Below are 13252 nucleotides of genomic sequence, written 5' to 3'. Positions count from 1 at the left end.
TATCACCTTATATCAAGTTACAAGTCCCACACATTATGTCATAGTAATCTAAAGTTAAAAACTGAGATTTCATAGGTCTTTGATGAACTACCATGAGAATGGAAATATTACTTAACAAATTCAAATTATTACTTAAAATATTCATGGAGTTCATGAGAAGCGGTAAATTAAAATGTTTCAAGTTTTCAATCAAAGATCACCAGAAATCTCTTAACAGTCCATTCTTAGTGCTATTATTATCACTATTCTAGTATGTTTTTACTGTAGGACAAATAAAAGTAAATAAGAACCATTCATAAGTCAAAAATTTCTCAAGTTATTCCAAAAGTCCCAATTTTCTGTGAAACTATTTAGTACACTGCTTGCCAGAATTCAATGATTTATAATTTACTCAAGTGCAGTTCCAACTTATTTATTTTTTAATAGATCTTTATTGGAGTATAATTACTTCACAATACTGTGTTTGTTTCTCTTGCACACCAAAGTGAATCAGCCATATGCATACATATGTCTCCATATCCCTTCCCTCTTGAGCCTCCCTCCCATCCTCCCTATCCCACCACCACTCTAGGTCATCACAAAGCACAGAGCTGATCTCCCTGTGCTTTGCTGCCGCTTCCCACTAGCTAACTCTTTTACATTCCGTAATGTATATAGATCGATTCTACTTTCATTTTGCCACAGCTTCCCCCTCCCATCCCGTGTCCTCAAGTCCACTCTCTATGTCTACATCTTTATTCCTGTCCTGCAACTAGGTTCACCAGTACCATTTTTTTTTTTTGTTTTAGATTCCATATATATGTGTTAGAATACCGTATTTGTTTTTCTCTTTCTGACTTACTTCACTCTGTATGACAGATTCTAGGTCCATCCACCGCACTACAAATAACTCAATTTTGTTTCTTTTTATGGCTGAGTAAAATTCAATTGTATATATGTGCCATAACTTCTTTATCCATTCATCTTTCAATGGACATTTAGGTTGGTTCCATGTCCTGGTTATTGTAAATAGTGTTGCAATGAACATTGTGGTGCATGTCTCTCTTTGAATTATGGTTTTCTCAGGGTATATGCCCAGTAGTGGGGTTGCTGGGTCATATGGTAGTTCTATTTTCAGTTTTTTAAGGAACTTCCATTCTGCTTTCCATAGTGGTTGTATCAATTTACATTCCCACCAACAGTGCAGGAGGGTTCCCTTTTCACCACACCCTTTCCAGCATTTATTATTTCTAGATTTCTTGATAATAGCCATTCTGACTGGTGTGAGGTGATACCTCATTGTAGCTTTGATTTGCATTTCTCTAATAATTAGTGATGTTGAGTATCTTTCCATGTGCCTCTTGGCCATTTGTATGTCTTCCTTCATGAAATGTCTATTTAGGTCTTCCACCCATTTTTTAATTGGATTTTTTGTTTCTTTGATATTGAGCTGCATGAGCTGCTTTTATATTTTGGAGAGTAATCCTTTGTCTGTTGTGTCATTTGCAAATATTTTCTCCCATTCCGTCTTTTTGTCTTGTTTATGGTTTCCTTTGTTGTGCAAAAGCTTTTAAGTTTAATTAAGTCCCATTTGTTCATTTTTGTTTTCATTTCCACTACTCTAGGAGTTGGGTGAAAAAAGATCTTGCTGTGGTTTATGTCAAAGAGTGTTTTTCCTATGTTTTCCTCTAAGAGTGTTATAGTGTCTGGTCTTACATTTAAGTCTTTAATCCATTTGGAGTTTATTTTTGTGTATGGTATTAGGCGGTGTGCTAATTTCATTCTTTTACATGTACCTGTCCAGTTTTCCCAGCACCACTTATTGAAGAGGCTGTCCTTTCTCCATTGCATATTCTTGCCTCCCTTGCCATAAATTATGTGACCATATGTGAATGGGTTTATCTCTGGGCATTCTATCCTGTACCATTGATCTATATTTCTGTTTTGGTGCCAGTACCATACTGTCTTGATTACTGTAGCTTTATGGTATAGTTTGAAGTCGGAAAGCCTGATTCCTCCAACTCTGTTTTTCTTTCTCAAGATTGCTTTAGCTCTTCGGGGACTTTAATGTTTCCATACGAATTGTAAAATTTTTTGTTCTAATTCTGTGAAGAATGCCATTGGTAATTTGATAGGGATTGCATTGAATCTGTAGATTGCTTTGGGTACTATTGTCATTTTCACAATATTGATTCTTCCAATCCAAGAACATGGTATATTTCTCCATCTGTTTATATCATCTTTGATTTCTTTCATCAGTGTTTTATAGTTTTCTGAGTACAAGTCTTTCACCTCCTTAAGCAGGTTTATTCCTAGGTATTTTTTTGTTGTTATTGTGATGGTAAATGGGATTGTTTCCTTAATTTCTCTTTCTGATTTTTCATTGTTGGTGTATAGGAATGCCAGAGATTTCTGTACATTAATTTTGTAACCAGCAACCTTACCAAATTCATTGGTTAGTTCCAATTTAATGATCCATGAATGGAGTTGGTCAAATTCTGCAGACTTCCCAGAGAGTAAATCATCTAAAAAGTTCATCTATTTAGAATGTATTATAAAATTAGCTCATTTTATGCATTGAACACATTTGTAATTTTAAAAAAATAGTAGTAAAGTGATCACTTGTTCACCAAACTATAACTTTTACTCTGACCTCTATTATAATTTTGAAGCTGGGTTCCTTAGAATAGAGAGCATAACACTAGGCCTGCCTACCTCACAGGATTGTTGAAAAATATAAAATGTTAAAGAGAAACTATCTGTAAATATTAATAATGATAAAACCAGGTGGGAGAAGACCTGGAAAAAAACTTAGGTGGTAAGCATGAAATAAATATAGTGTATATTTTCTTTATATTTATTTCTTTTTAATTTTATTTCACTAAAACTTTGTGTCCTTGGCAAATTCAAGTTCATTTTCCCAACTATGATTGGCAATGGTTCTCAACACTGCTATTTTAGAAATTCATGAGGGTGTTTTTTGCTCAAAGTATGATGGAGGTGGTTCTCTGGGCATTTAGGTGGGGTACAGGGGATACTAGACTTCCCAAAATATATGAGGCAGTTCCACTCAATAGACAACTGTCCCATACCTTGCATCACTTTCCCGTATGTCACATGGCTTCGATATAAGTGTAAAACCTTATAATTATCAGAACCTAAAAACTAACTCTTTACATATAAATGCAAAATATTTTTGCAAGATTTCAATATACACTGAATTTTCCAGAGATGCAACTGCCTTATAAATAAAAGAGTGTGTTTTTCTGTTTTGTTCAGAGCTTTACCAAGAGCTGTTCACTATTATAGAAAATCACATCACTAAATGCAATGCCATATGTGATACTTAAGTTGTCAATGCAACACAGCTATATCAGTCTGCATTTCTAACTCTCAAATTCACAGTTATTGTATTTATACATGCAGGTTTACTTTATCACTTCGTTACTTCTAGTGTTGTGACTAATCATTTATATATTGAGATACTTACTATTCTGTTAAGAATTATTCTTTTTTAAATTTTATATTAGAAATAGGGAATTTAATTGAATTTTTTAAATTCAGAGTTGGGAATACATTATAGTATCTTCAAATTTCATTTAGAATAATAAAGAGAGGGCTTCCCTGGTGGCGCAGTGGTTGAGAATCTGTCTGCCAATGCAGGAGACACGGGTTCGAGCCCTGGTCTGGGAAGATCCCACATGCCGTGGAGCAACTAGGCCCGTGAGCCACAACTACTGAGCCTGCGCGTCTGGAGCCTGTGCTCTGCAACAAGAGAGGCCGCGATAGTGAGAGGCCCGTGCACCGCGATGAAGAGTGGCCCCCACTTGCCACAACTAGAGAAAGCCTTCGCACAGAAACGAAGACCCAACACAGCCAAAAATAACTAAATTAATTAATTAAAAAATAAATAAATAAATAATAAAGAGAGCTATGTGATTTAATTATTAATCAGGACAAGATAGGCCTTACTGCTGTACCAAATAAATCCTGGAATCTCAGTAGTTTCATATAATAAAGGCTTATTTGTTGCTCATATAAAGTCACATGTGAGTTGAGTGGCCCTGTTCTACCTTGTGACTATGGTCTTTGGACCTCCAAGGTTGCTGTGGCAGTAGAAGAGAGAAATGGAAAAGGAAAATAGAATAAATGCAGAAATGTCCATTCAGTTAACAGTAGGACAAATTGAGAGAGTTAGATGGAAGAACATTATTTGGAGAGTTCAAGACCCTTAGGTTAGATTTCCAGCTCTACCATGAAGTAAACTGGACATATGTCCCAGTTTGTTTGGTACAGTCTTATTTTATACTTGTCTTTGAGACCTGTATAGTTTAACATTTGGCATAGAAAAAAACATGTTTCCATTTGAGTGATAAATTATATGGTCAACCTATTAGAAAACATGGTGAGTTTGGGTATATCACCTATATATCATTTACAAATTTGGCCCTGTACTAGGTACTTCAAATACTTTATCTTACAACACCTTCTTGAAGTATAGTCCACAACTGATAAGTGAGAAAAACCAAGGTTCAGATGGGTTATATCTCTTGCCAAAGCTCACACATCACATAAGCAATGTAACTGGGAGCCTGACACCAGTCTGATTCCATCTTTTTCACTATATCATACCACTGTGTTTTTATTCACCTTTATAACAGGTATAAACATTTCTTACTTAACTTTTGCACTAGCTAAGAGTTTAAAATAAGATGGTAAACATGGGGTAAGGCATCAAGAATATTTCAAAGTGCTATCCAGATAGAGAATAAAATTTCAGTTTTTACATAGATGAATGTGATTTAAATTCAGTACAATTGTCTGAATTATATTAGCCAAACATATTAAACACAAGTCTCTTTGAGTTAAAATTCTGGTGATAATTTAAATATCTAAAGTATTTTTGTTTGGTTGTCAAAATATAAAAATTCTATAAGTGGGGTCTGTTATGGTTGCTGAAATGATTTAACTTTACTTTGATTCATAGTGAGCTTTAACCACTCTATACTACTACTATTAATAATAATCATATTGGTGGAGATAAGATGGCAGAGAAAGAGGACATGGAGCTCACCTCCCCCCACTAACACTTCAAAAATACATCTGCATTTGGAACAATTCTCAATGAAAATCAACTGGAAAGTGGCAGAAGGACTCCTGTATAACAAAGGCTGTAAAAAGGATACACAAGTAATTGGGTAGGAAGGAAAGAAAAGCAGTTGAGTTGGGACATGGGAGAGGACTCAGAGGAAAAGGAAGATTACACCAGCAGACACCCACCATGGGGAGTGAATGTGTCAAACCACAGACTAAGCATCCTAGTCCTGGGGTCCTATGCAGAGGAGACAAGCCCCCTTGGCTGGTTGGAGGACTGACTACTGGGAGAGACAAAAAGGCTGGAGAAGCCTGGACTCCACTCATGAGGAGTGTGCACATGCTGGCTAGCCCCCAGGTAGAGCAGAGGGAGGTCTTCCTTAGAAGTTGTAGGTTTGCTGTGATTGTTCTGCCTCAGGCCTCACACTGAGCAGAGCAAACTCTCCAGCCCCACTCACTCCATGCCACAGCACAGCACTGGATCTGGGGCAGCCAGGACCACGGAAAAGGCTTGACCTTGGGACAAAGAGGTGACCTGGTCCCAGGGCAGAACCTGGGTGGGACTCCCATGGCCATTGTTTGTGCTTACTCAAGTGGTGCTCCAGATGAATCCCAAACTTCTGATGGCAGCTGTTCCAGCATAGCTCAACCCCTCCCCCCAATACATGCAGAGAAAACACACAGGCCCAACTTCCCCTGTGGAGTAGTCCCACAACAGGGGAGTGGTGGGAGTGGTAGAGGCTTGGGACGGTGATCAGTTGTAGGGGCAAAGGGGTCTTGCCCCTGAGGTAGGGCAGAGAAAGCTCTGCTCTAGCAGTTGTCAGATTACCCAACACCACCTTGTCTTATGCCCCAGCACAGTGTGACCCAGCCCAAGCCAAATGATCACTCCATCCCTGCTCAGAACAAGCCACAATGTGGCATTGGATCTGGGGCAGTCATGGCCTGGGAAAAGACATGACCATGGGCTGCATCTGAGCAGAGCTGCAGATGCCTACACATTCAGGGCATGAGACCTCTGAATGTGTAAGGACCCCAGTTGCTTCAGCATTCCCCTCCTCTGGGACAAAGGTCCTGGTTCAGAGAAAGGGGAAAACACACATTTTAAGAGGACAGAGCCAGCTCAAGCCCAACCTCACTGCTTCTACTCCAGCACTTGGGAATAGACCATGCAACTGACAGGGCAGTGATGACCACTAAACAGAAAGGAAATCCAGCTTTATATCCAGCACCAGCTCTAGCTTCTCAATCTCTAGCCCCATCCCATACCAAGGTGATAGTGGCCAGCAAATCATAAGGAAAGACATGACTTGCATCCACATCAAATCCAGCTCTCCCACTAAAGGCATTGGGCACATGCAGTCTGATTAGAGAAGCTCACATATAAGAACACTCCTTCAAGACCACAATAGTTAACTGTTTCACCTATATTCATAGAGGCAGAGAAAGCTAAGTAAAATGAAAAGGCAGAGGAACTACTTTTAATTGAAAGAGCAAGAGAAAATCCCTGAATAAATAATGAAACAGAACTACCAATTTACCAGATAAAGAATTCCAAACATTGGTAATAAAAGTGTTAATGAATTAGGAAAAAGAATTGATCTAAATACTGAACAATTTAACAAAAATTAAAAAGTATAAAAAAAAACTCAATCAAAAATAAAGAATTCAATAGCTAAAATAAAAAAAAAAACACATGAGAAGGAATGAATATCAGACTACGTGATACAGAACACATAAGTCATCTGGAAGATAGAACAATGAAAATCACCCAATAAGAACAGCAGAAAAAAAATATATTGTAAGCAATCTAAGAGATCTCTGGGATACAATTAAGCATCCCAACATTCACATTATAGGGGTTCCAGAAGGAGAAGAGAGAGAAAAGTGGAATGAAAATGTATTTCAGGAAATTATGGCTGGAAACATCCCAAACATGAAAAACTAACAGATATCCAGACACAGGAAGGACAGAGGGTTCCAAACAAGATGTACCCAAACAGGCAAACACCAAGACATATCATAATTAAAATGGCAAAGGTCAAAGATAAGGAATTCTAAGGGCAACAAGAGAAAACAAACAGTCATATACAAGGGAATTCCCATAAGGCTATCAGCTGATTTCTCTGCAAAAATTTTTCAGGCCAGAAGGGAGGGACATAATACATTCAATGTGCTGAAAAGGAAAAACGTTCAACCTAGGACACTCTACTGAGCAGGATTATCATTGACAACGGAAGGAGAGATAAAGAACTTCCCAGATAAGCAAAAACTAAAAGAATTCATCAATACTAAAACTACCCTAAAAAAATAATGTTGAAGAATCTTCTCCAAATGCAAAAGGAGTAAGAATTCATAGGAAAGGGGAAATACTTCTAGGAAAGGCAAATATATAGTAGTGAGAATTAAGGATTAACCACTTAAATAATACAGTACGTAGATTAAAAGAAAAATGTAAAAGAAACAATAACTACAATGAATAATTAAGGGATAAACATGAAGATGTAAAATATGACATCAAAAATACAAAAAGTAGGGGAGAGGAGTTAAAAATGTAGATATCTTAGAATGTACTTGAACTTAAATGGCTATTAGTTTAAAACAAGTAGATAAAATTATGCATCAATGCGTATGAACCCCATGGTAATCAAAAATAAAAAAATGCACAATTGATACACAAAAACCAAAAAAAAGGAACACAAAAATATTACTAAATAAAATCATCAAACTACAAGGGAAAAACAAAAAGAAGAGGAAATGAACAGAGAAGAATTAGAAAAGCAACCAGAAATCAAGTAATAAAATGGCAATAAGTACATACCTGTAAATAATTATTTTCAATGTCAACGGACTAAATGCTCTAATCAAAAGACATAGGGTGGCTGATTGGATAAGTAAAGTCCTTTCCATTTGCTGCCTACAAGAGACTTATTTCTGAACTAAAGACACACAGAGACTGAAAGTGAGGGGATAGAAAAAGATATTTCACACAAATGGAAATAAGAAAAAGGAGTAGCAATACTCATCAGACAAAATAGACTTCAAAACAAAGGCTATAACAAAAAACAAAGAAGGGCATTATATCATGAGAAAGGGATCAATATAAAAAGAGGACATTGCACTCATTAACAAATATGCACCCAATACAGGAGCACTTCAATACATAAGCCAAATACTAACAGACATAAAAGGAGAATTTGACAATTATAAAATAATAGTAGGAGACTTTAACACACACTTACATCAGTGGACAGATCATACATATAGAAGTTCAATAAGGCAACAGTGGTATTAAACAGCACAATGGACCATTTGGACTTAATATATATCTACAGGACATTCCATCGAAAAACAGGAGACTACACAATCTTTTCAAGTGCACATGGAATATTCTCCAGGACAGATCACATGCTAGCCAACAGAAAAAGTCTCAACAAATTTAAGAGGATAGAAATTATATCACACATTTTTTCTAACTCCAATGGTACGAAACTAGAAATCAACTATAGAAAGAAAAATGGGAAAAGAACAAACACATGGAGAATAAACAACATGCTACTAAAAAACCAATGGGTCAATGAAGAAATCAAAGAGGAAGTCAGAAAATACCTTGAGACAAATGAAAATGGAAACACAACACTCAAAAACTGATAGGATGCAGCAAAAGCAGTTCTAAGAGTGATGTTTATAATGATAGAGGCCTTCCTCAAGAAACAAGAAAAATCTCAAGTAAACAACCTAACCTACCACCTCAAGGAAGTAGAAAAGGAAGAACCAATAAAGCCCAAAGTCAGCAGAAGGAAGGAAATAATATAGATCAGAGAGGAAATAAATAAAATAGAGATTAAAAAACACAAGAAAAGATCCATGAAACGAAAAGCTGGTTTTTTTAAAGGAGAAACAAAATTGATAAACCTTTAGCCAGCTCACCAAGAAGAGAGAACGGACCCAAATAAACAAAATAAGAAATGAAGAGGAGAAATAATAACCAATAACACAGAAATACAAAAAACCATAAGAGAATAGTACAAACAGTTATATGCCAACAAATTGGGCAATGTAGAAGAAATGGACAAATTTCTAGAAACATAGAAACTGCCAAGACTGGATCAAGAAGGAAAAGACAATTTGAACAGACTGATTACTAATAGTGAAGTTGAATTAGTAATTAAAAACTCTCAGCAAACAGTAGTCAAGGACCAGATGGCTTCACAAGGGAATTTTACTAAACATATAAAGAAGAACTAATACTTATCCTTCTCAAACTACTCTAAAATATTAAAGGGGATGGAACACCCCCAAATTCATTCTCTGAGGCCACCATAACCCTGATACCAAAACCAGAATAAGACACAACAAATAATGTCTTTGATGAATATAGATGCAAAAATCATAAACAAAAATTAGCAAACCAAATCCAACAATATATAAAAAGGATCATACACCATGACCAGTTGTATTTATTCCAGGGTCACAAGGTTGGTTCAACATTTATAAATCAATAAATGTGATAAACCACATTAGCAAAAGGAGGAATAAAAATCACATGATAATTTCAATAGATGCAGAGAAAGCATTTGACAAAATTCAACATTCATTCACAATAAAAACCATCATCAAAGTGGTTATCGAGGGAACATATCTCAACATAAAAAAAGCCTTTTATGAGAAACCCACAGCCAACATCATACTCAATGGTAAAAAGCTGAAAGCCTTTCCTTTGAATTCAGGGACAAGGCAAGGATGCCCACTCTCACCACTTCTGTTTAACATAGTTTTGGAAGTCCTAGCCACAGCAATCAGACAAAAAAAAAAAAAAGTGTCCAAAAGAAAGAAGAAAAAAAGGTGTCCAAACTGGAAGGGAAGAGGTAAAACTGTCACTATTTGCAGAGGACATGATACATTATATAGAAAACACTAAAGTCTCCATGCAAAAGCTATTAGAACTAGTATATGAATTTAGCAAAGTTTGCAAGATATGATTAATATACAGAAATCTGTTGTCTTTCTATACACTAATAATGAACTATCAGAAAGAAAAGTAAAAAAAAAATCGCATTTAAAACTGCATCAAAAAGAATAAAATATATATGAGTAAACTTAACAAAGGAGGTGAAAGACCTATATTCTGAAAACTATAAAACACTGATGAAGGAAACTTGAGATGATTCAAAAAATGGGAAGATATCCCATGCTCTTGGGTTGGAAGAATTAATATTGTTAAAATTACCGAATTACCCAAAGCATTCCACAGGTTTAATGCAATACTTATCAAGATGCTCATGATATTCTCACAGGACTAGAACGAATAATCCTAAAATTCATGTGGAACCACAAAAGTCCCCAAATTGCCAAAGCAATCTTGAGAAAAAACAACAAAGCTAGAGGTATCACCCTTCCAAACTTCAGATTATACTACAAAGCTACAGTAATCAAAACAACATGATACCAGCACAAAAACAGACAAATAGATCAATGAAGCAGAATAGTGAGCCCAGAAATAAACCCACATACCTATGGTCAAATAATCTAGAATGTACAATGGATAAATCTGTTCTCTGAAAAGTGGTGCTGGGAAAATTGGACAGCTACATGTAAAAGAATGAAATTATAGCATTTCCTCACACCATATGTGAAAATAAACTCAAAAATTGATTAAAGACCTAAATGTAAGACCTGAAACCATAAAACTCCTAGAAGAAAACATAGGCAGAACACTCTTTGACATAAATCATAGCAATATTTTTTGTATCTGTTTCCTAAGGCCAAAGAAATAAATCAAAAATAAACAAATGGGGCCTAATGAAAACGTTCCTTTTTTAAAACAAATTATGATGAGCAAGGAAAAGTGGATACTGTACAACAATGTGGAATGGAAGAGATCATGAGGCAAGCAAAATGAACCACCACCAGCCACACCAAAGGCCAGTCTTCATCTATCCATATACACCATGTGTACATGTTGGGACTGGAAGGGGGTCCTCTATTATGAGCTCATTCCGGAAAACCAAACGATTAATTCCAACAAGTACTGCTCCCAATTAGACCAACTGAAAGCACCACTCGACAAAAAGTGTCCAGAATTAGTCAACAGAAAATGCATAATCTTCCATCAGGATAATGCAAGACCACTTGTTTCTTTGATGACCAGGCAAAAACTGTTACAGCTTGGCTGGGAAGTTCTGATTCATCTGCGTATTCACCAGACATTGCACCTTCCGATTTCCATTTATTTTGGTCTTTACAAATTTTGTTTTTTAACATCTTTATTGGAGTATAATTGCTTTACAATGTTGTGTTAGTTTCTGCTGTATAAAAAAGTGAATCAGCTATATGCATACGTATATCCCCATATCCCCTCCCTCTTGCATCTCCCTCCCACCCTCCCTATCCTACCACTCTACGTGGTCACAAAGCACCGAGCTGATCTCCCTGTGCAATTTTTTTAATGGAAAAAATTTCAGTTCCCTGGAAGACTGTAAAAGGCACCTGGAACAGTTCTTTGCTCAAAAAGATAAAAAGTTTTGGGGAAATGGAATTATGAAGTTGCTTGAAAAATGGCAGAAGGTAGTAGAACGAAAGGGTGAATACATTGTTCAATAAAGTTCTTGGTGAAAATGAAAAATGTGTCTTTTATTTTTACTTAAAAAACTGAAGGCACTTTTTGGCCCACCCAATAATATGTTCAAGTGCTGTTCTAAGGACTTTATGTACATTAATATGTTTTAAGCTTAAAACAATCCTATGAGATAGGTCCATTTTTATCTTCATGATATGAAAACTGAAGTATAGAGCAGTTCAGTAATTTGCCCAAAGTCATACAGGTGTTGAGTTGGAGAGCAGAGATTTTAACCCACTACACAAAAGTACTTCTTGTTAGGCTTATGTGCTTTCTTTATCTTTACTATATAGATTTTAGTAGTTTTACCAATTGGGACAAACATTGACATGTTTCCACTGCTGTTAATTTTTATCAAAAAGATTATTTGTTTTATTCTCCAATATTTATTTACTCATTTTTATGTTTTTTTCCCTACATATATTTTAGCAAATATATTCTAAAATAATCTTGGGAATGTACTTGAAGAGCTGTAACAATGGAGTTTTGTGTAATTTTAGCTCTCAAATTTTAGTAATCATAAAAATCACTTGGGATGCTGTTTAAGATGCAGATTCATAGATTCTCACCAAAATATTCTAATTCAATAAGCTTGAATTCAATGGCATTTCCAGACTTTGTGTTTTAAGCAAGCACTTCAGATGATTAGGACAGATGGTTTGAGTATTCCATTTTGAGAAATTCTAATCCATGTCACTTAAACATGATTCATCTTCTGATTATATATTTAACTATGTGGCTATTTGCCATTTATAATTTGGTCCTATCCATAACTAGAGTTTAATTATGTATTTGTTGTGTACTTTAGTAACAATAACTATATTGAACCTCTGTAGCAAATCTTTCATCAAATTCTACCATGGTTTCTTGTAGCAGTTGGACATAGCTTCATCCACACAATACTATTAGCAAAGTTGGGGCAAACAGGTAGTGTGAAGCTTCAGCTATGAAGCTTTACATATCTTAATCTATTGTTAAATCATTTGCATATTTCTACTGGATTATAAACTGTATTTCCAAAAGCTAATGATGCACAAATGGTAATTTTTACTTGCCACCTTGTTCACAATGCAATAAGATTTGCTACAGAAATCGCTCAGGTTTGCAATTTGTTACTAATATACAGTCTATGTTAATTACTCCCCTTACACCTTTTCATATGGTAGAGTGAGCCGTTCATTGCTGTTTTCAGGTGATGTATATTAAGCTTGTTATTAACACTTCTCTTAACATACTTTGGTTCTAATTCTATATGGGACCATTTTACAGTGCATACTGTGTTTGAACTAAAATTGAAGGTAAATGTATAGCCTTAATTTTGATGCCTTCATTGATTAAAAGTCACCCATGGATTTAATGTGTTCTTAACGTTTTTCACTTTTCTTAAAAGCTACACCTTAGCCCAAACCAGGATTTCTCCCAGTGTCTTGGTGAAATATGTGCATCACAAGATGAATTCATTAACAAATGGCTTCTGTACCATCTGCTTCTTCATGAAAGCTAAAACTATTTTTCAAATCTCTGGATTTTTTCAATATACATCTTTTCATGTGGAAACTT

This window comes from Balaenoptera ricei, chromosome X (genome assembly GCF_028023285.1).
Source record: "Balaenoptera ricei isolate mBalRic1 chromosome X, mBalRic1.hap2, whole genome shotgun sequence".
Taxonomy (NCBI): domain Eukaryota; kingdom Metazoa; phylum Chordata; class Mammalia; order Artiodactyla; family Balaenopteridae; genus Balaenoptera; species Balaenoptera ricei.
This window is presented reverse-complemented; position numbering follows the sequence as displayed.